The following is a 25171-nucleotide window of genomic DNA, read 5'->3' on the forward strand; positions in this document are numbered from 1 at the left end:
AACTATCTAATAGAAAAATATTTAAACATTTAACAAAAAATTGATAATTTTTGAAATCTTCAAAACATCAACTTAAGAAAGCTTTTAAATGCAAAGCAACAAAATAATAATGATATTAGTAATATAGTAAATTTATTTTCAATTCTGTACAACAAGAATCAATTTCAAGAGATTTCCCTAGGGTATGGAGCATTCAAATATGAGTCAGACATGTCTCCTATTCTAAGTAGTTCACAATTTAGAAAAATAAATCATATATTGAAGAAAATGACCTCTAATACAGGATAGATGGATTAGAAGAGAATATCCTTAGGATACAAAAGAAAGAGAGATTAATTTAACCATAGAGAATTGGAGGTCTCAGGTAAACTCAATAGTGTCAATTTGACTCAAGTTTGACAAATGGTAAGATATTTCCTAGAAATAAAAAGCACATCAATTATAGGAAATAACTTGAGTAAAGTTATTGAGTTGTGGAAATGCAGTTCATATCTATAAAAGTAGTTCAGTATGGATGAGTATAAAATTTGTGGAAAAAAAAGACCAAAGAATTAGATTATAATCAGTTTCTACAAGACACTGAATTTAGTATACAAACTGGTTTAACCATTTTTACTTCGGTATTGCTGGGTTAGTGAAAGAACTATTAACAAGGGAGTTGTGAGATATGAATTACCTGGACTTATACTGCTAAGCGTGATGCAGTGTGAAATCTGTGTTAATTGAAGAGAAAAAACGGAGGAGGTAAGGAAGCAAGAAATGAAGGAGACCTCAGTCAAACTGTGTTCTAGAATGAGAGATCAATAAAATAAGTTGAGAAAGACTTAATAGTTTACATACTGCATTCTGTTGCTGAAAGATTACTGGCCATTATAAATGGCTTGGAAGTTAATATTAGGGGAAGAAAGAAAAAAAATCATTATTAAGCATAATTCTATAAAAATACCTTAAGAAAATGTTTTGATAGATTTTCCTCATCTAGTGGAGATAGGGACAAAGGTAGAGATGATTATGGTTAAATGAAATAGATTTTTGCAAAACATCAGAAACTTTTAATTATAACTTGCTATAGTAGAAACTGATGGGAAAGTGATAAGCTTTAAAAGTCTATCAATAATGTTTTCCTAATGTTTCATAATGTTTGTATGTTTATCAGCAATTTCTAGCAATCTGTATTGGTGAAGAACAAATACGAAAATAGCACAGTCGTCTTATAAAGCTCGGAATAACTTTCACTGATTGTTGTTTTATTTGACACTATGTCATGAAGTTTATATTAACATTAGTAATGCCAAACTTTCTTGCAGACAGATGAGATACCATTGTGTATTTAATGATATCTTGACAGTATATTGATGATTGCATTGCAACATTTATATGGGAAGATAAGCATTTTTAATTTGCTGTCAGATTAAACCAGTTGGAGAAAAATGTGCTTGAATGTTCCACCGTTACTTTCTATGTCTTTGACATCAAGCTTTGGAACAGCAGAATTCAGTGAATTATAGCCTGCTATATTTTAGATGTTTGTAAAGAAATATGTGATTCAATTAAGTTTCCCAAAGCTTATTTCTGTAGGCAAAATACATTATCAGTTGCTGGATGTCTGCTGACACAAATGTGAAGTCATAGTTATGGTTACAGACTTATTTGCACACACCAGCTCTTTTAAAAAATAGACTTTATTCTTTAGAGCAGTTTTGAGTGCACATCAAAATTGAGCTGAAGGTACAGATATTTCCATGTACCCCTGTCCATATGCAGTCCTAGTCCCTCCCATTATCCACACCATCCCCCACCAGAGTGGGAAATTTGGTATAATCGATAAACCTATACTAACACATAATTATCTCCCAGAGACCATAGTTTATATTACAGTTTTGATGTTGTATATTCTGTAAGTTTGGACAAATGTATAATGTGTATAATGACATGTATCCACCATTATAGTAACATAGAGAGTAGTTTCACTGCCCTAAAAATGCCCTGTGCTCCACTTACTCTTCCCTCTCTCCCTTCTATCAGCTCTCTTTAAGTGGTGTGAAAAACAACATGGTAATCTTTCAGACAGAAATGATACAAAAATAAGAAAGGTAGAATGGTTACAATGAAGTAAATGACTGTCACTCTTATGGAAGTGGTGAATTAATGTAATTTTAGTTTAAAATTATTAATTAAATATATTTTATAGACCAACATATCTTTATGATGATTTCATGCTTTTAATAAAATGGAGGTTCTAAAATTATAACTCATTGTGACCATTCATATTCCAGATGTAAAATGCACCCTGAAAAAAAAAAGATAGCGTATCTATAGTGATGTATGCCTTCGTCATTTTAAAAGTAATATCAGAGTTTCAGGTATTTGTGTTTTGTGAGTGAATGAACAAATCATTTGAAACATCAAAAGAGTTCATTCAATCCCAAGTAGCATTGCCATTTATTTTACTTGGGAAATGAATATTTATTTTAATGTAGATTAGAATTAATTTTCATTTCGTTTTAGTCATCCATAAAGCCATGTATGAAATACAGTAAAAAGAGAAAACAGAGTAACTCAATGTCATATAATCTGTCTCAAACAGATGCTATTTGTTTAAGTGTATTTTCTTTAACATTGCCATTGGAACAGAAGTCTGCCAAGACATAATTTTCCTCAAAACTTAATCATACTTCTTTCAAATAGCAAAGTTAAAAATAACCACTATTTTTTATATTCATTTTGGTCTCCCTGAATTCCACAAAGGCTTTATTGTAGTTTACCATACAACTATAACAAAAACTTTTTAAAAATATATATATACCATACAAAAATCTGAAAAAGAAACATAGCCATAAGATTGAAGATTTAGGAAAAAAGGTAAATTCGAATCTGAGTCCCACTCAATGTAAAATTTGAGCAGCAATGTTTTATTCTCTTCTTCTGAGCTTTTAAGGCAAAACATGATTCACAATAATTTACATGATTAATGTTGAATAAAACTAAAGTCATGCCAATTCCTAAGAAAAGGATCTTCAAAGCACATCTCTAATTTAAACAATTTTGTTCTCTTTCTCTATCTCACACTAACACAAGTCACCAACATTTTGCATGTGAACTAATGAAGTATTTTCCTGATTGGTCTTCTTCCACTTTTCACTATTCTTCTGCACACACACAGTATGTTCTCCACACACAAATGTGATCCTTTAAGAATGAGTATATGTTACATCATTTCTTCCCAGAAAACTTCCAGTGGTTATCTAAAACCCAAAGAATGACATGTAAACTTTTCACTCTGACTTGTATGTTCACACATCATGGGGCTATTGAACATCACTATGGCTCATTTAACTTTTCCCATCTCTCCATTCCAGTCACACTGAAACTTTCTACCATTCTAGAACACTTCACAAAAGCTCTTAAATCAAGGACTGGATGTGTGCTATTACAGAAACACGAAACACTCTTAATTCTGATATGAGAATATCTTGCTCCCTTGTTTCATGTCTGAAAGGTTAGGAGTCCTTCCTTACCGACCTGTATTTTAAAAAAGAAACTTTGACTGAGTCTTGTGCAAATGTCACCTCAGTGCAGCCTTCTCTGAGCACCCTGGCATGCCCTCTCCAACTTACTTGAATTATATTTCTCCATGACATTCACTTCCTTCTAATATATTATCTCACTGTTTTTGTTTTTGTCTCTCTCTCTACTAGAATGAAAGCTTCTTGTGGGAAAGAGTTTTTCTCCTTTTTGATCAATGCAGTATCCCCAGGGCCTAGAAGAGTGTATAGCACCTTGTCGGTGCTCAATAAACATTTGTCGGCTGAATGAAAACTATGAATTGATTTTTTAAAAAAGCAACCTTAGTCTTTCTCTGACCTATTTCTTACTCTACTGAACTTGTCTACATAGCATTTAATGTTATCCATTATTGTTGTATATTTATTTATGTGTGAGTGTCCTCATTATAATTAAGCCCTGTAAGCTAAGGAACTGTTTTGGTCTGTTTTAATGAGACCACTGGACACAATGCAGTATTCAACACATATAGAGAAGCCAATAAAATTTTAACCAATAACGTAAGAGTTCATAATTGACCCACAACTGGAACTTATAACTAGAGAATTTATTTAAAGGGTTCCCATATAGGGGAATGGAATGTTAGTCAATATCTGCAACAATTTATCTAAATGGTAGAACAGTAGGTTTTGTGCAACTTTGCAAATGTAAGTCAAGCTTTAATTTCAGCCTGAGGAACAGCAATACTTTTGGGGTAAGGCATGAAGGAAGGACATGCAAAACAATGTGATCTAAGTTGCAGCTTTGTTCATTTCCTGCTTGGTCCTTGCATAATAAATACATTAGAAGAATGGTTGACAATGCCCTTCATATGCTGTCCATAAGTTTCTCTCAAAGGGGCTTTTGATCAAAGTTTGGCAATAAAAATCTGAGATTACATTTTGTACAAGGACTTGGGAACTTTAAATATAGCGTTAAGCCCACACCAAGAAGAAAATGATTTATTAATCACCTAGCTATATATTATTTGAAATATTTTCCATAATTTTGAAGTTTTGGTTCAAACTTAAAAATGATTGCCACCTTTTTAATTGTCTACTGGGGTTAGGAGCACTCCCTGTAGACCTGAGCTGGCTTTTCATCAGCAAAGACATCTTTCTATAAAAGACTAATATTAGTGTGGAGGCACTTCAGAATTTCTTTTATTCCACATTGACAACTGTTTCTGAATTTTAAAACAAATCCTAAAAGCCCCTCGAGAGTCTATCTAAATGTTGAGTCTCTAAATATCTTAGTCTAGAAATATGTTTTTTATTCAAAATTTCACTATTAGAAAAATGAATATAAAATTAAAAGTTACAGATTTTATGAAAAAATGATATATTTTTTCTCCTTCTTGCTCTTATACATTTATTCCTAATTCTTCTTAGTATAACAAAGCCCTGAAGGTCAGCATCATATTCATTATGCCCTAATTCTCTTGTGGGAAATAAAGAAGAAAGTTGTCATTTTTTTCATTGCCCATCACTAGATTGGCCAAAGGTGAGAAGATAAAACTTTGGAATTTATTCTGACAGTTAAAGTAAAAATAGTTTATCTCTGGATTAAATAGGAAATCCATGGGGTGCCTGGGTGACTCGGTCCTTAAGCGTCTGCCTTTGGCTCAGGTCCTGGGATTGAGCCCTGCATCGGGCTCCCTGCTCTGCTGGGAGCCTGCTTCTTCCTCTCCCACTCCCCCTGCTTGTGTTCCCTCTCTTGCTGCCTCTCTCTCTGTCAGATAAATAAATAAAATCTTTAAAAAATAAATAAATCAATAGCAAATCCAAAGTTTTTCTTAAAGTAGGTTATTTCTCTTATTAGGAAATTAGTGCTACAGATAATCCATCAATATTTAGTGATAAATCTTGATCTAAAGAAACAGAGAAATTATAGTGATAAGTGCCAAAAATGTCATGGATGATTGATTTAAAATTTTAGTAATACCAATTTGATGTTTGATTAGCATGTTACTTTTAAGTACTATTTTTATAGCTAACAAAATTACTGATACTAATTGTATTGTCCACATTTTATTACTGTTAAATAGCTTGTTATGGTAACATCAGTTTTATGAGATGCATCACAAAAAGGAGGAGGTCTCTGTAAAAGTGGTACTATGTGTGCTATATTTCTCATTTTGGATTGTCATGTATGGATTAGCATGTTAAATGTTATCAAAGTTGTGTGAACATTCCAAATACTGAAGCAGACAATCTGCTTTACTTCCATGAATGTTATCTTGATTGAAATGGGAAGTAAGAAATAGAAACAAAGGGTCCTCCTCTTACATACATTTAAAAAAATAAAGTTGATTTACACACGTTATAAGAATACTCTTTTAAAAATAAAAATTTTGTAATTCTTTCTAATAGAGATGTCTATTTGAAACATTACTAACAGTATAATAGGTACCTCTTAAGAGCATTCAATAAGCCTTAGGTATGGGCAAAGTTATTACAATGTATATCACAGTTTAGTCTCCTTACAACTCCACCAGAGGGAGGAAATGAGGATCGATGATGTCAGTTAACTTGGCCAAGGCCACTCATCTAGCCATTGGCGGAAGCTGGATTGGTTGACACCAAATTGATATTCCTAAACACTACAATATGCGGTCTCTAGGATCCCAGGTCAATCTATTAAATCATCAAATGTTTACTGAGTGCGAACTATGTATCAAGCACTGTTTTAAGTGCTGGTAAGTGAGAAGACAGAATTTTAAGATCTAGTAACAAAACTGCTAACAAAATAAGCAGGGAAGTCTAGCTTTTGTGGAGCTCAGGGGAGAGAAATACATCATACGATGAATAAATACATTATACAGCATTGTAGAAGATGATAGATGCCCGGGAATGACTAAAGCTGGATAAGGGAGATCAGGAATGAGAAGGGAAGGTAGTGGTGGGGGATGCGGCTTGGAGATGAGAAACACATTTTTCCAATTTAGAATGGAAAACTAGCAGTGAATGAATCATTCATATTGCTCTTTATCATATTATGTCTTATTCTGATAATAAAAATCTAACCTAAGAAGCAAAGTAAGAAAAAGGATTATGTATTTGTTTTTATTGTTAAACGTACACAGATAATATAAATTGACCATTGTAACTATTTTTAAGTGTTCACTTCAGTGATGTTAAATATATTCACAATGTTGTGTAACCATCATCACCATTCATCCTCAGAATGTCCTTTATCAGAACATTTTTAACATCACAAAAACTCTGTCCATTAAACAGCAATCCCCTGTTCCCCCTCTCTCCAGCCTGTGGTAACAACTATTCGGCTTTCTTTATCTACAAATTTGGTTTATAAAAAGGAATCATACAGTATTTGTCTTTTTGTGTCTGGCTTAGCTCGCTTAGCTAATACCATCGAAGTTTATCTACCCTGTAGCATGTATCAGAATTCCATTCTTTTTTTAGGGTTGAATGACATTTCATTATATGTCTGTACCCTATGTTGTTTCTCCATTCATCTATTGATGGGCATGTGAATTGTTTCTATCTTTTGGATTTTGTTAATAATGATGCTATAAACATGGATGTACAAATGTCTGTTCAAGTCCCTCCTTTAATTTTGGTGGAGTATATATTCAGAGGTGGCATTGCTGAATCTTATTAATACTATGTTTAATTTTTTTTGAGGAATCACCATCCTTCTTCCATAGTGGGTGCACCATGTTACTTTCATTCCTTCCAGTAACGCAAAGGGTTCTAATTTCTCCACATCCTCACCAATATTTGTTATTATCCAGTCTTTATTTTTTATTGCACTTCTCTAATGATTTGTGATTTTGAACCTAATGATTATTACATGTGCATTAAGCAATATTTACACGTTAAATGTGTAGTAAGCATTGTGTTGATTGGCCATTTGTGTATCTTCTTTGAAGAAATGTCTATTCACATATTTTGTTCATTTTAAATGGGATTTATTATTGTTGTTTTGCTGAGTTTAGCATACACTGGGATTTAATCCTTTATCAGATGTATGATTCACAAAGATTATTCCTATCCTGTGGGTTGCTTTCTTTAGTCTGTTGACAATGTCCTTTCAGGCACAGAAGTATTAAATTTTAATGTGCTACAATTTATATAATTTTTTCCTTTTGCTTCTTGTTCTTTTTGTGCCATCTCCAACAAATCATTAACAAATCCAGTATGATGAAGATTTTCCCCATGTTTTCCAGAATTTTAATGTTTTAGCTCTTATGTTGGGTATTTGGTCCATTTTTAGTTATTTTTTGCACAAGGTATAAGGTTTTATTCTTTTGAATAATGATGCCCTGTTCTCTCAGCAATATTTGACTTACTTTCCCTTTAAAACATTTTTGCACTCTTGTCAAAAATCATTTAACCACATATGTGAAGATTTATTTCTGGGTTCTCCATTCCATTCCATTCCATTCCATTCCATTCCATTCCATTCCATTCTATTCCATTCCATTCTTTTGCAAGTTAGTCTTTATGCCAGTACCACACTGTTGTGATAGGCTTTGAAATTAGGAAGTGTGATTGGTTTCTTCAACTTTGTTTTTCTTTTGATTTCTCCAACTTTGTTCTTCTTTTTCAAGATTATTTTGGCTATTTGAGGTACATTGAAATTCTATATGAATTTTAGGATGGGTTTTTCTGTATTTGCAAAAAATGTTCATTGGAATTTTGATAACTTATAATCACTTTGGGTAATATTGATATCTTAACAATAGCAAGTCTTCCAATTCATGAGCATAGGATGTCTTTCCATTTATTCTTTATTTCCATTTAATTACTTTCATAACTGTTTTATGGTTTTCAGTGTACACGTCATTTGTTTCTTTGATTAAATTTGTTCCAAAGTATTTTACTCTTTTTGTTGCTCTTGCTAAAGAATTTTTTTTTAATTTTCTTTTTCTAGTTTTTATTGTTTGTATAGAAATGCGACTGATTTTTGTGTGTTGATTTTGTATCCTGAAACTTTGCTTAATATCTTTATTAGATCTAATAGGGGTCTGTGTGTGTGAGTGTGTGTGTGTGTGTGTGTGTGTGTGTGTGTGTAATCTTCTTTAGGGTCTTACATAAAAGATCATGCCATCTGTGAACGTTGATGTTTTATTTCTTCCTTTCCGATTTTGGATGCCTTTCATTCATTTTTCTTGCCTAATTGTCTTTTTTTAAAATTTTGAATTGTCATGGAATGCTTGGAGAAATCATTTCTCTACTTCTTTTGTTTTGGAGGAGGTCCGGGAGCCCTGAATCAGATATCTAAGGCATGTTAAAGGGGCAGGTAATTTCTGAAGTTCCTGAAGATAAAAAATGATTTGAGAGAGGTTTGGAAAGATTTTTTATAAGGTTCAGATAGGGCAATCACTTATGTCTGAGAAGTTAATGCTATGCCTGATGACTCTTACCAACACCACAACAACACAAAACTTATATTATAAATACAAGAACTGTGTCACCATGTTCCTAGTCATTCTATAGGGGAAATGTCCTATGGAAAGTCATGTCACACAAAAGAGAATAATTTTCTGTATTAAAGATAGAGGGGAAAGTTCATTTTTGATTGGAGTTTAAGAAAAGGATGGAAGAAGCTGGGACAGCTAGTTGATTGGCAACCTGTGGTCAACAGGACCCCTGTGATGGTAGAAGGGGCTATGAGAAGAGTGACTCCCACATCTGGACTGTAGTTACTACGAGCATTTGGGAGAAGCCCCCACTCCATTGTGATACTAATTAGGGATTCTTATAGAGTACAATGTGAGAGCAGCATACCCAAAAAAGAAACTTCTGCTAATTAAATGGGTATAGGTTCCAAGCATTCAGATTTGAACAGTTTAATTGAACATGAGCAATTTGTCAGCTATATGGTTTAAGCAAGAGAAGACCAGGACATACAATTTAAGTTTACAAAGAAGGGCATTGCTAAGGAGAAAGTATACAAAAAATTTCACAAAAACTACAAAATGCCTTAAAGCTCTGTGATGGATAATTTTATGCATCAAATTGACTGGGTCATGGTGCTCAGATTTTTGGTCAGACATTATCCTGGATGTTTCTGTGGGGTGTTTTTGTGTGAATTAATAATTAAATGAATAAACTTTAAGTAAAGCAGGTGACTGTCCACAACGTGGGTGAACCTCACCCAATTAGTTGAGGACCCAAATAGAACAAAAGACTGGCCTCTTCCAAGAAAGGTGGAATTCTGCCAGTGGACAGTCTTCAGACCAAACTGTAACATTGGCTCTTCCCTGAGTTTCAGCCTTCCAGCCTACCCTGCAAATTTTGGACTTATCAGCTTCCATAATTGCAAGAGGCAGGTTCTTAAAATAAATATTTCTGTCTCTATATACACATCCTGTTGGGTCTTTTTCTCTGAAGAAGACTGACCAATACAAGCTCCAAATCTGGACTAGAGGTGAAATGGACAACATGACAGCTACTTTAGAGCAAATATTAAATGCAGAGGCAATTCTGGGAGGCTTGACAATGCTAATCTATAGATGACGAGGTCATAGTAGCAAAGTCAAATGAAGATGGGAAAGGACAGCAGGCTGTGTGATGTGGGCTATTGCTGTTACAGGAGACTAAGGAGTGTTCTTGCGATAGTAGTGCTCAAATAATGAGCACATGGAAAAATCAATCTAATACAGAAAGCAGGATTGTCAAATAAAATAGTGACTTGCAGGTTTGATACATCTGGAAACTGAATAAGTTTATTAGAGTCACAGCAGATAAATTTTATACAAATAAGAAGGATATTAATAGCATAAACAAAATGACGAGAAGCAGAGTATTTCCAGAAGATCCAGTACCTATATAAACAAATTCCAGATAGAAAGCACAGTGTAGACAAAATAAATTCCCTAAGTAAAATGAAAAAAAAAAGTAATGATCTGAAAACACCCACGAACCTATGAAATTATAGGACAATTAATGGAGAAAAGCAAATTCTCTCCAGTATACTCTCTGCACCACCACTTGCACACACACACCAATGATAAAGTGTGCAGACTGCTTTTAAAACTTCAGGATAAAGAAAAACTCCATAAGTCTAAAATATGCACATGATGACTCTCATATTTCATATTAAGAAAGTCACTTTTGAAAAGAAAAAGAAAATAATATCTAATGACTCCAATATTCAAATGTATCTGTAATAGTGTTTTAAATTTTTATTGTTATTTTAATGTTTTACTATATCTACATCTATATCTATGTACCTTCATAGTTTTTTTTTTAAGATTTATTTTATTTGAGAGAGTCAGAGCACACAGAGGGGAAGGGTGGAGGGAGAGAGAGAGAGTCTTAGGCGCCTCTAAGCTCAGAGCAGAGCTCCACACGAGGCTTGATCTCAAGACCCAGAGATCACGACCTGAGCCAAAACCAAGAGTGCAATGCTCAACTGACTGCACCACCCAAACACCCACTTTGTATTTTAATAATCATTCAGTTCCAGTTTATTTTGCTTTTCCATTAAATCCTGGAAAAATAATTAGTAACTATGCATATGTACTTCCCACTTAAGAATAATCAATGTAGGCAACATTCATGAACACTTTCTGATAAGCAGATACAAAGGATTTATTTCCTTCTTATGCTTTTCACTATTGCCTATTTTTACCTATTATTATTAATTACAATCATTTACTTATTTTATTTATTTCTTATTTTTTATAGTAAGCATTTTATCTTTCATACAAAAAAATTAAGTCCTTATTCTTCGGGAAAAATGTCTTATTGGAAAAAACTGAAGTTTTGCTCAAAGGAAATCACATAAAAGATTAATAATCCAGAAAAAGGAGACTTAGTATGAAACTTGAGAGGCTATTTTTTAAAGCAACAAAGTAATCATAACAAAAATATATATTATAATGCATATATAAATATCATAAGTTATTTAAAATATAGTAAAATAGCAAAAATAAAACAAATCTTACAACTGCTTCATCAAAGACTAAAATTTCTCTAAGAGATCACAAACTTTAGAAAAATCACTATAAGAAAAATTAAAAACTACCAATGGACTACTCTCTCCTCATGAAAGTAATAAAAGTCCATGATTTTAATGATTTGAGGGTAAAGTCTTCAATATTTTTAATGTATAAATTAATTCTATAGTCATATTTTAACAGTGCCAAGTCAAAAGAGAAGAAAAGCACTCTTTCCATTTTAAAGTAGCTTAATTACTTCCAAAACTTGCAGACAGAAATAGACAAAAAGAAAATTATGGAGAAATGTCCCCCAAAGCCAATATAAATGGAAATAATAGTTCCCATCTGATCCTTTAAAATAGTTCAATATTACTTATTTAATGGGTTATCAGATCAACGGAGAAAAATAGCATAATTATGTCAAGAGCTATGGCTGGGGATTGCATATCTGCCCTCTGTAAAGCCAGCTACTTCCCTGGCATTAGTAATGGTCTCTGTGCAGTTGCTAATAGAAATTTCATTTTGTGGAATTTTCAGGTAAATCTATATGAAGGCAAGTTTGTGATAAGTGAATAAAATTATTTTCTTACATTGTTAAAATTGTGAAGTTGTGATTATTGAAAATACAAAAGTTTAACTAATCAGATCTAAAGTAACCAAGGATCCATATTAACCAGCAATCTCATTCAGTGTACCACAGCAATTAACCCACATTCTGTTCATGGCCACTTCGGTTTTCTCTAAGACTGAGGTTTTCTCTCTAGCCCTCCTCTCCTGAGCGCTGGTAAAAATCATCTTTAACAGTCCATTCACTGCAATGCAAGCTTTTTCTAGCATGTACTTCCAAACTCTCCTCATCTCTGCCCATTCCCGGGTTCCATGGCTGCTTCCACATTTTTAAGTATTTGTACCAATTTTCTTAGCCTGTTTATACTCTTTTATAAGGACTAGAATTCCATTCATGAAGGCTCTACCCTCATGACCTAAGCACCTCCCCAAGATTCCACCTTCTAAAGCCGTCACCTTGAACATAAAGGTTTTGTCATTTGAATTTTGGGAGGACACAAACATCCAGACCATAGCACACTGTAAGACTGTATGACAAATCATCTATCCTTTGTACTTGTGATGAAGGTACTGGCACTTTCAAATTGGGACTTCTGTGAATAATACAGTTAGAAACATCCTAGAACACTTCTCTTGTTTTACATGAGAAATTGACGGTTCACCAGGGATACGTATGTACAAATTTGTAGACAACGCCAGAAAGTTCAGCAAAGTACTTATATCAATTTATACTCTTGCTACCTTTTATTAGAGTTATCATTGCTGGTTTGATTTTGGTGTTTACAAGCTTTTTATTTGGATGTTCTGCTGCATATGAAGTTGTATTTCATTGTAATTAATTTGTATTTCCCTGATGAACAGTGATGTTGAGACAATTACAATATCTCTGTTGATTATTTGAATATCTTCTTAAATGAACCACTTGCTCATGTCTTTTGCTCATTTTTTTTCCTGTTGATTTCCTCTTTATTGATTTTTAGGTGTTATTCATAGAGTCTAGATTATATTTTGGACACAAATTCTATTACAGTTATTTGTATTTATAAATATCTTCTCCACAATGTAGTTTTCATTTTTACACTCAAAATGGTCTTAAAAAAGTAAAAACAATGGCTTTGATTCATATTTTTAAAGTATGTAAGTTTTTGTAGTATATTCCCAGAGTTGTGAAACATTACAATGTAAGTTTTTGTAGTATATTCCCAGAGTCGTGAAACATTACAATTTAATTTTCTATCGTTTACATTCCACAACAAGAAACCTTTTATCCACTAAGTCTTCTTCATCCACCTATCCTGGTAGCTCCAGGAAATGAAACCTATTTTCTGTCCCAAAAGATTTGCCTTTTCTGGATCGTTTTAAATAAAGGAAATGATAAATATGTGGTTTTTTTGTGATTGGCTTCTTTCATTTAGCATAATACCTTCTGGTTTCATACATATTGCAGCATGTATCAATATTTCAATCTTTTTTTTTAATTAACAAGTAATATTCCATTGTATTCCACTGTCTGCAGTTTATTTAAACATTCGTCAGTTGATGGGCACTTCAGTAGTGTATACTTTCTGGCTATAATGAGTAATGCTCTTATGAATATCTATGTACAAATTATTTGTGGACATATGTTTTCATTTCTCTTGGAATTAACTTTTAATTCTATGTTTAACTTTCTGAGGAACTGTTCAACTGTTTTCAAAAGCAGTTGCACAATTTTGCACCCCACCATCAATATACAAGGTTCCAATTTCTCCCCCTGCTTGCAAACACTGAAATTTTGACTATAGCATTCCTTGCAGGTGAGAAGTGGCATCTCATTGTGATTTCAGTTTGTATTGCCCTAATGACTAAAGACGGTGAGCAACTTTGTATGTTCATATTATTGATGGGGAATGTCTTCAAAAAGACATCACTGCCAACTGCCCCTTGAGCTGGACCCAGGCATTTGGAGTCTCCTAACCACCTCCTGTGTCCTTGGAGGGTGGGTTCTGCTTGCCTTTCCTACTCCCAGAGGCTGCTCCAAGGACATAGCCTTGAGATGGTGATATGGTGTTGAAACCGCCTGCATGGTATACGTGACTGGGCACAGTTAGTACTTCTTTATAAACTTTAAACATTTGGAAGGTGGATGCAGGCATCTATTTGTCTTTCTGCCACCCAAATCAAAGTTTGTATATAGGTTCCCCTTGCTTATTAAAACTTTCACCTACCAATCTGGAGTAGCCTGCCTCTTTCCTTGCTTTCTAGGCCCTCTGAGTACAGGGGCTAATTTCAGATTACAGCAGGGAAACTCCTAAGAGGGCAGTGAATCAAATATTGGTGAGCCAGCCAGAACACTAAAGAAATGGGCCTTGGGAATGAGGTACCCATGGGGGAAATCCCAGGTTGGCCATTAACTATGTGGGGAGGGGTGGCCAGTGTATTAGATACTTCTGGGCCACCATGTGAGTACAAAGGCACCCTGAAAACACTAGCCAGTCTAATGTACTTGCTGGAGGAACTGCACATTGCTCAGTGTGGCAAGGAAAGGAAGTGAATGGTAGCCTCAGTGGGCTAGCCTCTACTTTGATCAGTTCTGCTGGCTACCAGTGCCCAACTGGAGAGTAAAGCGTGTGTCAGGAAGGTAGAAGATGAGCTAAGATTAGAAAAGGACATGAGACTCACTAGCCTGATATGTCTCTGGAGCGGCAGACAAGGTGGGAGAGCAGGGCAATAAGTTAGAGACCATAGTGTGCCATTTTGCAAAGCTAGAATGGTCTAAGCTGCTATACTAAGATCCAGGAACTTGTGACTAAGCCTGGTTGAGACACTAAGACAAGGGATCCCTGGAAGAGTAATGAGAATGAAGAGGAGGAGATTACGATGATTGACAATGAAGTGGACAGAATGCCCCATGGCTTCCCACCCTGATACAACAAAAAACAAAAGCACAACAGCAACCCCAGCCAGTGGGACAGCTTCCAGTTTAGGAAATGCAGGATGAGAGAATGCATTCCCGTTGAGCTTACGGACATAGATAATAAATTTCAGCAAAAGCCCAGGGAAAGTATCCTGACAGTTTTTGTGTCTATAACAAATCTGGGGCAAGGGTATTTCTCTGCCCAGGCAAGGGCGGGGGTAAGAGCCACATCATCACACTCTGCCCTCTGGCAATGCCTGCGTGGCACTCGGGTTCAAGGAACTCACTCCCTTATAGATTGAATTATTCTAACCTGCAGGGAGCCTTGACCCAATGAGGAGGATCTCCCTGCACAGGTAAGAATTTGGAAACAAACAGAATTGCATTAAATTATCAGAGAGCTGGGAATGAGACAGTCGATCTATCCTCCTGTATTTAAAAGCCCTGATTGGGCCACATTTCTAGCAGGGATGAAAGTCAGTCTACCCCCATCTCCTGTTACATGACACTGATATCCATTCTGAGCCCAGTTGTGGGACATGATGCTTATGATGTTGAGCAATCCATTGGTGATTTGGAGAACACTGATAGATCTCGGGAATGGATATGGGCTGAGGGAAAGTTTAGAGATAGAGAAGCCCAGAAAGCCAGAAGACTATCCCAACCAGCTGTGAGGGGTCCAGTCAGAATGACCTGTAAGCAAATGACCTCACTGCTAGGGGGATCCCACCTGAACATATTGACAACCTAATCCTATGTTCATGTATGAAAAGTCTTAAAACCTGGAAACAGTTTAGACCTTCCTCTTCTGCCCCTACCATCCCTGATGCTTAGCTTGCTCCAGCAGAGTCCACAGGGATTAAGTCCTGTTTAGGCTGGTTGCCTCACACAACCTGGGTGTAAGATGCAGAACAAGATTGCCCTCCAGGTGAGGACTGTTGGAAGTAATCAGAAGCCTGGAAAGGAATCATCTACTGGAGTTTGCAATGGGATAACTCACCCAGATGGGTGAGTTACTTTGTACCCTTAGGTGAAGGGGATCTGCTCAGTCTCTGCTGGGATCCCTTTGTCCTGCTGCAGGTTGGACCTGTGGGAACACACTATACCTGGAATGGAACATGCACCTTGAAAGAGGAGGGAAAATGGGGGTCTGGTCTGGCATGCCCTGCCCCAAGTCCATCTTCTCATGCCTGTCAGTGTTATTTCTCTCAGCCAACATGTACGGTATGCATAGCCAGGTCGTATTCCTAAAGCTGCAGCCACATTAACATCTAGATGAGGCCACAAGTGTAATTGTTGCAGAAGGGGATGATCTGCCATATAAGTTTCTACTAAATATCTATCTTTCCAGTCCGAGACCTCTACTGATCCTGTGGTGTCCAATCACAGGATGAAAACCTACTGGGAATATCTTTCTACAGTGGGCCCACTCATATGCTCATCAAAGGAATCAATCCAACTGTTGGGTATGTAGGCAACTGCCCTCCCTAGCTCTTCAGGATTGCTGTGTTGGGTATCACCCTCCAGGGAAGGATTAGAAGACCCTGAAATAGTACATTAAAAATAAACTAGTGCTAGTACTCTTAGCTCATCTGATATTACTAATACTAATTCAGAAAAGTGGCCTGGGACTCACACTATTAATGCACCTGACATGGGTATTCTTCTTCTGTCAAACAAACTATAAAAGTAACCCATCAGATTGCTTACCAAAAGGATCCTGGAGATACCATCATCAGAGTCATGGGGGGTTATGCTCTGATTTGGGAGGAAGGTATATGTTTTGCCCAGAGTTATGGACTTTTGCTCACCCAGACGACCCAATGTCAGGAACCGAAAAATCACTCTAAAGAGAGTCAACCCAACTATACTAGAAAAATGGAATGGATACCACTGGATCTGTGTAATCATTCTATCATATTAAGGGACAATGACTGGTTTAGCATTGATTGGTTGTGACACCCAGGTATTTATGGGGTAGCAGCAAATGGAGCCATGGTTGTATGGCACAAATCTTTGGCCTTTCCTTCCAAATGAGTGGTTGGGCGGCTGTATCCTGAGCTTCTCCTGGTCACAGGAAAGAATTTGCCCAACAGTAACAATGGCTGCCAATCTCCCTCTCCTCAAGGCCAGATGGACACATTCTGTCTTTTCCTGGTATGATCATTTGGCTGCTGTCTTTGTTCTCTCCATTAGCCTGGAGGATGTTATAGCACACAATAGAAGCCCTTGATAAATTCACTCAGCAAGCCCTGAATGATAGCCAACAAAACCTGTCCTTATTAAAAACTGAAATGACTCTAATGAGAAAAGCTGTCCTCTAAACTAGGATGGCCTTGGACGTTATTACTGCCTTGCAAGGAGGCACCTATGCCATTATCGAAACAGACTGTTATGTAGACCTGATGAGTCTGCTAATGGATCATCTTTATTAAATCACATAAGCACACAAATGAATGCCCTAAGTGACCCAATCCCCAGCCTCTGCGATTTAATAAATTGATGGTTTGGATCCCAGGGTTCTTGATGGAAAAAGTTGTCACTGATTTGGGGCATTACTGTTTTAAGCTGTGTTTTCTCTTGCATGTGCCTGTATTGCTGCCTGGCATCCAACTCCAATGCACCATATCACTGCCAAAAGAGACCCCTCCATGCTAATAAACCTGCTTGCTGACCTCTCAGGGCTCATTGCAGAAGGGGGTTACAAATGAGATTGTAAGAGCCAGTCATGAGGGCTGCAATGTTAGGTCAAAGAGACATGACTACAACTTGACCCTGGAGCTGGACCCAGGGACTTGGAGGCTCCTCACACCTTTCCCTGTCCTTGGAAGGTGGGTTCTGCTTGCCTTTCCTACCCCCAGAGGCTGCTCCAAGGACATAGCCTTGAGATGGTGATATGGTGTTGAAAACAACTGCACGGAATACATGACTGAGCACAGTTTGGGCCTGTTTTAACATTTGGAGGACCGATGCAGGGATCTATTTGTCTTTCTGCCACCCAAATCAAGGCTTGTATGTAGGTTCCCCTTGCTTATTAAAACTGCCACCTACCAACCTGGAGTAGCCTGCCTCTTTCCTTGCTTTCTCCCTGCCCTCTGAGGACAGGAGCCAATTTCAGACTACATCAAGGAAGCTCCCAGAAGGCTGCAAACCAACAATTATACATCCTTTTTTTAAAAAAATATATATTCATATTCTTTCCCGTATTAATTGGGGTATTTACCTCTTTTATTTAGTTGTAAGAGTGCTTTATATACACTAGATGCAAGTTCTTTATCATATAATATAATTTGCAATATTTTCATCCATTCTATGAGCTGTCTTTTGACCTTAATGATGGGATCACTTACAGGATGGAAGTCTTTAATTTTGATAGAGTCTAATTTACATATATGTTTTATTATGTCACTTTTGCTTTTGGTGTTTTTTCCAGAAGTCTTTGTCCAAGGTCAAAAAAGATTTACTTCTATGTTTTATTCTAGGAGTTTTACCGATTTAGCTCTTATGTTTAGATCTATGATCACTTTGAACTATTGTTTTTGTGCAGGCTGTAAGTTAAGGGTCCAAATTAATTCTTTTGCATGTAGATATCCAGTTGTTTCATAATCATTTGCTAAAAAGACTATTTTCCCCCAGTGAAATGTTTTGGCACCTCGTCAAGTATCAATTGGTGATAAAAGTTAGGATTTATTTCTGGACTCTCAATCATTTAATTTAATCTCTATGTTTGTACTTATGCCAGTACTGCACAGCCTTGAATGCTACAGCTGTGCAGTAAGTTTTTTTTTTTTTTTTGGGGGGGGGGGGTTTTTTGGTTTGTTTGTTTGCCTAGCGAGAGGGAGAGGGAGACTCTCAAGCAGACCCCAGAGCCTCTCAAGCCGAGGGGCTTGATCCCAAGACCCCAAGAACATGACCTGAGCCAAAGAGTCATACTCTTACCAGGCACCTCAAGTGTAGTAAGTTTTGAAATCAGACATGTAAGACTCTAACTTTGTTTTTCTTTTTCAAGACCGTTTTTACTCTTCTGGGTTACTTGCATTTCCATATTAATTTTAGGGCTAGCTAGATAATTCCTGAAAAATTGGTAAAAACATGTTATTTTGGTAGTGACTTCATTGAACCCATAGATAATTTGGATGCATTGCCATCTAATAACATTGTCTTCTGAACCATAAACATAGAATGTCTTACTTATTTAGGTAGGTCTTTAATTTCTTTCAATAATGTTTTCTCATTTTCACTATTTCAAAAAAAAAATTTCAAAATTTCTTTTGTTAAATTTATTCCCAAAGATTGTATTCTTTTTGATGTTATTGGAAATAGAATTGTTTTCTAATTTTATTTTGGGGTTTTTAATTTATAGAGTACATAAATAAAATCTCTTTTTGTATATTCATCATGTTTCCCACAAGCTCCTTTTCCTTCCTTAAAGCCAAGGATTCTAGATAGCCAAATTCAAACATCATATATAGAAGTTATACCTAATTAAATGTATGTGTTATTAGTAGAATTTATTTTTGTGTGTGTCTGATAAGTTAATTGCTCCTAATTTATCTCTTATTTAATAGGACATATTGGATATTTTCTGGATATAGAAAGCAATGCTGAAAAGAGAAGTATGAATGAAGAAACAGAAGAAATGAATCATGGGGCGCCTGGGTGGCACAGCGGTTAAGCGTCTGCCTTCGGCTCAGGGCGTGATCCCGGCATTATGGGATCGAGCCCCACCAGGCTCCTCTGCTGTGAGCCTGCTTCTTCCTCTCCCACTCCCCCTGCTTGTGTTCCCTCTCTCACTGACTGTCTCTATCTCTGTCAAATAAANAACAAAAAAAACTTTAAAAAAAAAAAAAAAAAAAAAAAAAAAAAGAAGAAGAAATGAATCATGAATTAGCTGACATTCTGCAAACAGGTCTTATACATCTCAATAATAAATACTAGCTTCTCTTGTTCATTTTTAGCATCAAGCACTTCATCTAGTCAAATGGTTTTGTAGGGTAGATGACATAAAAATAATAACAAATTGATTTTTAATTTATCTAAATCAATAAAAAACAAATGAAGGAAGCTGACAAAAAGCAGAGATCGTTATTTTAGTTACTTCTCTCCCTTTCAAAGGTCACTCTTCAGTAATTTATTTTTGGAACAAATCAGACTACTATGTTCCTCTCTTGATTTGCCCAGTGAAATGGCTCCCACTGACTCTCTGCCTGCTCTGCTGAGGGTTCCTTACTATATCAGTGTTGATGCCATCTTGAACTCTGGAACAAAATCCTCTTAATAGGATATCATATGATGTTACAGGAGAGTAGTAAGTAATTAAATATGTGAATGCCCACGGTTACAGTTGCAGTATTATTCAGTTTCTTTAGTTTCACAAAATTAGTGCACAAGGATGTTTGAGTGTATAATATTTTACTACAGGCTCAGATGTTATGAAAATTATGCAGAAGAAAAATTGTAATAGCTGTTTTTTTTAAATATATTATGCCAATATTTTTATACAATCCAAGGAAAAAGTACCTAAGAAGTTCAATCTTTTATTGATCAATATTTTGCAATTTAGCTCTATTAACCTCTAGAACCTCTAAAACATATCTTCTTTTAAACTCTATCACTAATAATCATAATATTTAACCCTTAGATAAAAATTGAGCTTATTTCAGGATTATCTCCCTATATTTGAGTCTCCATCACTCAGTAAGATTAAAGTTGCAAGAAGTTCAAATTAAACATATGCTTCATTGCCTTTGGTACTTTGCTTTCTATGCAATAGGTGAGGGTAAAGTTATTCTTGTTCCCTTCAATGTCTACACCTTTTTTGTATAGAGCAGGAAGGAAAAGGTCAAGGGCAGGCCTATGCACATTCCCTCCATAGCTAGGAATTCTTGGGAAATGAATGACTTTGATTAGGCATCCCTGTACACATAGTAAAGGTATTTACTAAAAAGGTGGCCATATTTATAAAATGTTTTTGTAAGGTTATAAAAGGATCTGGATCATTTATAGAAAACAAACCTAAAACTTACAGACTTACAGAGCATGTAGAATGGGGTGGTCATATCAGCTATGTAACTAAATGGTGAATAAAATGAGGGTATTCCAAAACCAAAGTACCTCCCTTCCCTATCAATGTTTCTACTTTTGTAACTCAGAAACTTGTCTGGCTTTTTATCCAAAGTAAAAAATGGAAAAAATTCTGAACTAGAAAAGCAGCTTTTTAAGGGAGCCGTAACACACTGTTTTGGGGTTTCTTCAGGAAAAACATCTTATAACTGTGCCTGATACATGACTACAACTTTTGAATCATTAATAAAGCCTGATGTAGAGTAAAATCTATAATTTCCCTGAGTTAACTGTGAAATCCAGCCCTTTTTTTGTTAACACACAATGATGCATTTCCCATTGTTCATATTTCTTTGAGTTAGCGTTAAGTCAGGTGTGTACACCTGTATACCCTTCCTTAAGATAAACATAGAGTTTCAGTGATACCCTAAATCCAATGGGGCAAAGAGAAAGAAGAGGGTCTTTGTCAAGAGATACAAGAGTTAATGCACATACACAATTATCCACTTACCTGGGAAATCAGAAATCACAGCACTCAACAATGATAGACATCAACAGCACTAGTAGCAGTGGTGATGGTAGAAGCAGTAAACACATATTTGCTACAGGAATAAAGACAGATCCCAAATTTCAAAAATTGGTCTAGAGACAGGCCTGAGGACCATCATTAGTTTACTATTTCCTGTGGTGCCTCTGATGAGATATGCTGGTGAACTGAATTAATACTTTTTCTTTGCACTTACATCATAGCCATAAAATGATTTAAACATAATGGATATTCTGGTTTATTGCTATCTTAATAGGTGTATACATTTGAATTTGATTAAACAGGAAAATTCAATCTGGGCCAATACACTAATAGTGCATTTTAATAGCTGAAAATACAGGATTGCTAGCCAGAGAAATAGACATATTCACAATAAGATAATTTTCAGACTCATAGCATGATGAATAAAAGCAATCGAAAAAATTCTGAACATGCTACCAAGTAGTACTCCTATTTTTCCCACATTTTTTTTTGCCAGTCTGCTTGTTTTCCTTCATGTGATGTAAAACTTTCTATAAACATTTCAGTTGTGTGATATTTACAGAAAAAAAATAAAATGAATTCAGATAGTCTGAGAGTTTAGGGGGGAAAAGCCACTATCTATTTGTGTCTAGGCTCCTGACAAGTTCTTTAAATAGATAACAATAGTGCTTTTAAAAATTAGTAATATGACAAGACAAACATATTTAACAAGCTATATTTTTCAATTAAATATGTCATATACCTACTGCACAAAAAGTTTTAAAAGATACATAGGTAGGAGTAGATATATTGCAAAAGATACATAGAAGTATGTAGGTAAATATAAAAATATAATCCCAGTTATGTTCAGAAATCATTATAGAAATTTCTACAGCATCCAAGAGGTAGTTTAATATAATTTCAGATTATTTTCTCACTTAAATAATTATATTCCATTAACATAGCTAATAGAAATTTCAGAATTTTTCAGTTTGCACAAAATCCAGAATATTTACTTACTAAGAATTTCAGGTATTTTTTTTCACCTAAATTTACAACAATTTGTATCTAGTGCTTTATTACCCTGTGAGACATCATTAATCCAGCCACAGATTTGCAGAATATTTCTAATGAAGTACATTTTTAGATGAATGAAACAGTAGTCTTTAAAAGGCATAATGGACATTTCTGATGAAAATATCTGTCAAAATGAATTACATTTTTCACACGTCCTAACCCCCAAAGTGAGAGATAAACACAAGCTAGAAATTTCAACTATTTTCATTGGACTATAATAAATCTACAATGCTTAAGATAAAAATTAAAGTATTTTAACTTTTTTTTAAAAATATTTTATTTATCTATTTGACAGAGACAGCCATCGAGAGAAGGAACACAAGCAGGGGGAGTGGGAGAGGAAGAAGCAGGCTCATAGCGGAGGAGCCTGATGTGGGACTGGATCGCGGAACGCTGGGATCACACCTGAGCTGCAGGCAGACGCTTAACCGCTGCGCCACCCAGGCGCCCCAAAGTATTTTAAATTCTGATAGGAATATATCTCTCTGCTTTGAGTCACCTACATTGGAGTCAGAACTCAGGATTTGTCTTCCCACTGACAGACTAAAATACCCGTACACTTACTAGAAAATGGTTATATTTTAGCACTTTCTGACTTTTCAGTTGCTTTTGTATTAGATTTCTATGGAAGTCTTTTTAAATTATGTCATCTGTAGATAACTTACTTAAGCTCAATTATTCCATCTTTGAAACAGAGCTGATTGTTCACAACTCATGTAATTTAACAGAAATAACTAGAATAGCCGCTGTAAGTGATTTTGTTTTAGGCAAGGTATCATTCACCTAAGTAATCTACCCTAGAACTTGGCATACAGATAATTATCAAAAAGGGTCAATTGCTTCTTCCAATTTATGATGAAACAGTTATATGTGCTAGTAATCTTTATAATAAGCCCTGGCAATAACCTTGATCTCAGCCTGCATAACACTGACTAATAAGATGATCGGAGAAAAAGTTACTATTTCGGTAATCGGTATTAATGACAATTATTGAAATTTTTAGTAGAGAATAAGTGAATCAATGAAAAATAACATTTATTTATTTATTTATCAGAGAGAGTGAGAGAGCACAACCAAGGGGAGCAGAAGGCAGAGGGAGAAGCAGGCTCCCCACTGAGCAGGGAGCCCAATGTGGGACTCGATCCCAGGATCCCGGGACCACGACATGAGCTGAAGGCAGATGCTCAACCAACTGAGCCATCCAGACAACCTGAAAAATAACTTTTAAAAATTTTATAAAAACATTTTAGAGAACTTTGAAAAGTAGGTCTTTCCAAAGATACACAAAAAATGAAAATAAATTGTTTAGGTCTACGTCTTGTTTATTTATATGCCTACCTACCTATCTAAAATCTGTTTAGAACTGGGATGTCTGGGTGGCTCAGTTGGTTAAGCACCTGCCTTCAGCTCAGGTCATGATCCCAGAGTCCTGGGATCAAGTCCCACCTCGGGCTCCTTGCTTGGTGGGGAGTCTGCTTCTCCCTCCCCCTGCTCTATCTGCCACTATCCCTGCTTGTGCTCTCTCTCCTCTGACAAATAAATCTTAAAAAAGATGAAACAAAATCTATTAGAGTGAATATTAGTAATAACAAATAGTACTTGTTGCCGGACAAGTACTCCTCAAACAGTGCTTTATGTTCAATACTTACCTTAGCCCAAAAGGTAGTTACTTTTTTTGATTCTCATTTTCTACAAAAGAAAAATGAAACAGAGAGAGGGTAAATGCCTTCCTCAAGATCACATATGTAAAGAAAACATTACAAAGGTAAAGAAATTTGAAGTAGTTAGTATTAAGATCCTTATTTTTTATGAGAAACTTGAAGCCTAGAGATGGTAAATAATTTCCCTCAAATCCCATATGTAATAGCCAGGGTTTGACTCCATAGTTATTCCTCCCCGAGTCTAGAGTTTTAGCCACCACACGGTACTGCTTCTGCGTGAAATCTGCCTTAAGTAATCCTTATTTCAGTAGTAGCATCATCCTATGAAATGTTACATTTTACTGAGTACTCGTTGCTCATAATAACACTGTCTGAACCTTTTTGCCCACAATTCACCTGTCCCAGGTTCCCTCTTTTTTTAATTTCTTCTGATCCATCATAATGGATTTGAGAAACTGCGATCAAAGATACTGAGCTTTGTTAGATAATTAATCTTCCAATTATCATACAAGTTTTTCATTAAATCTGTGGTGACTAACATGGGTTATTTTGACATATGGCAGGCTTGAGTCAGATGATTTAAAACATGCCTCCTAAATCTCTAAAGAATATCAACAGGTTACAGAAATTATATATTCACACCTTCTGGGAAGACACGGGGTGATGGGCTATGTTTATGGGATGACAGCCGATGAACAATAAATCGTACTTAATACTATTCTAGGAAAACATAATTCAGGAAACATCAATAGGGACCAATGGGATTGTTTCCTCTAAACAGATAAATCAAATTTCACTGTAGAAATGTCCTTTTCTGAGATTATTATATACCACATATGGTCATTTCTATAACAAATGAAAAGAATGCATAGAACCTGGCACATGATAAACATTCAGTATATGTTAGCTACGGTGACAGTGATGATGGCATACGCATAAAA

Source organism: Ailuropoda melanoleuca, chromosome 5, assembly GCF_002007445.2.
Source record: "Ailuropoda melanoleuca isolate Jingjing chromosome 5, ASM200744v2, whole genome shotgun sequence".
In the NCBI taxonomy this organism is placed as follows: Eukaryota; Metazoa; Chordata; class Mammalia; order Carnivora; family Ursidae; genus Ailuropoda; species Ailuropoda melanoleuca.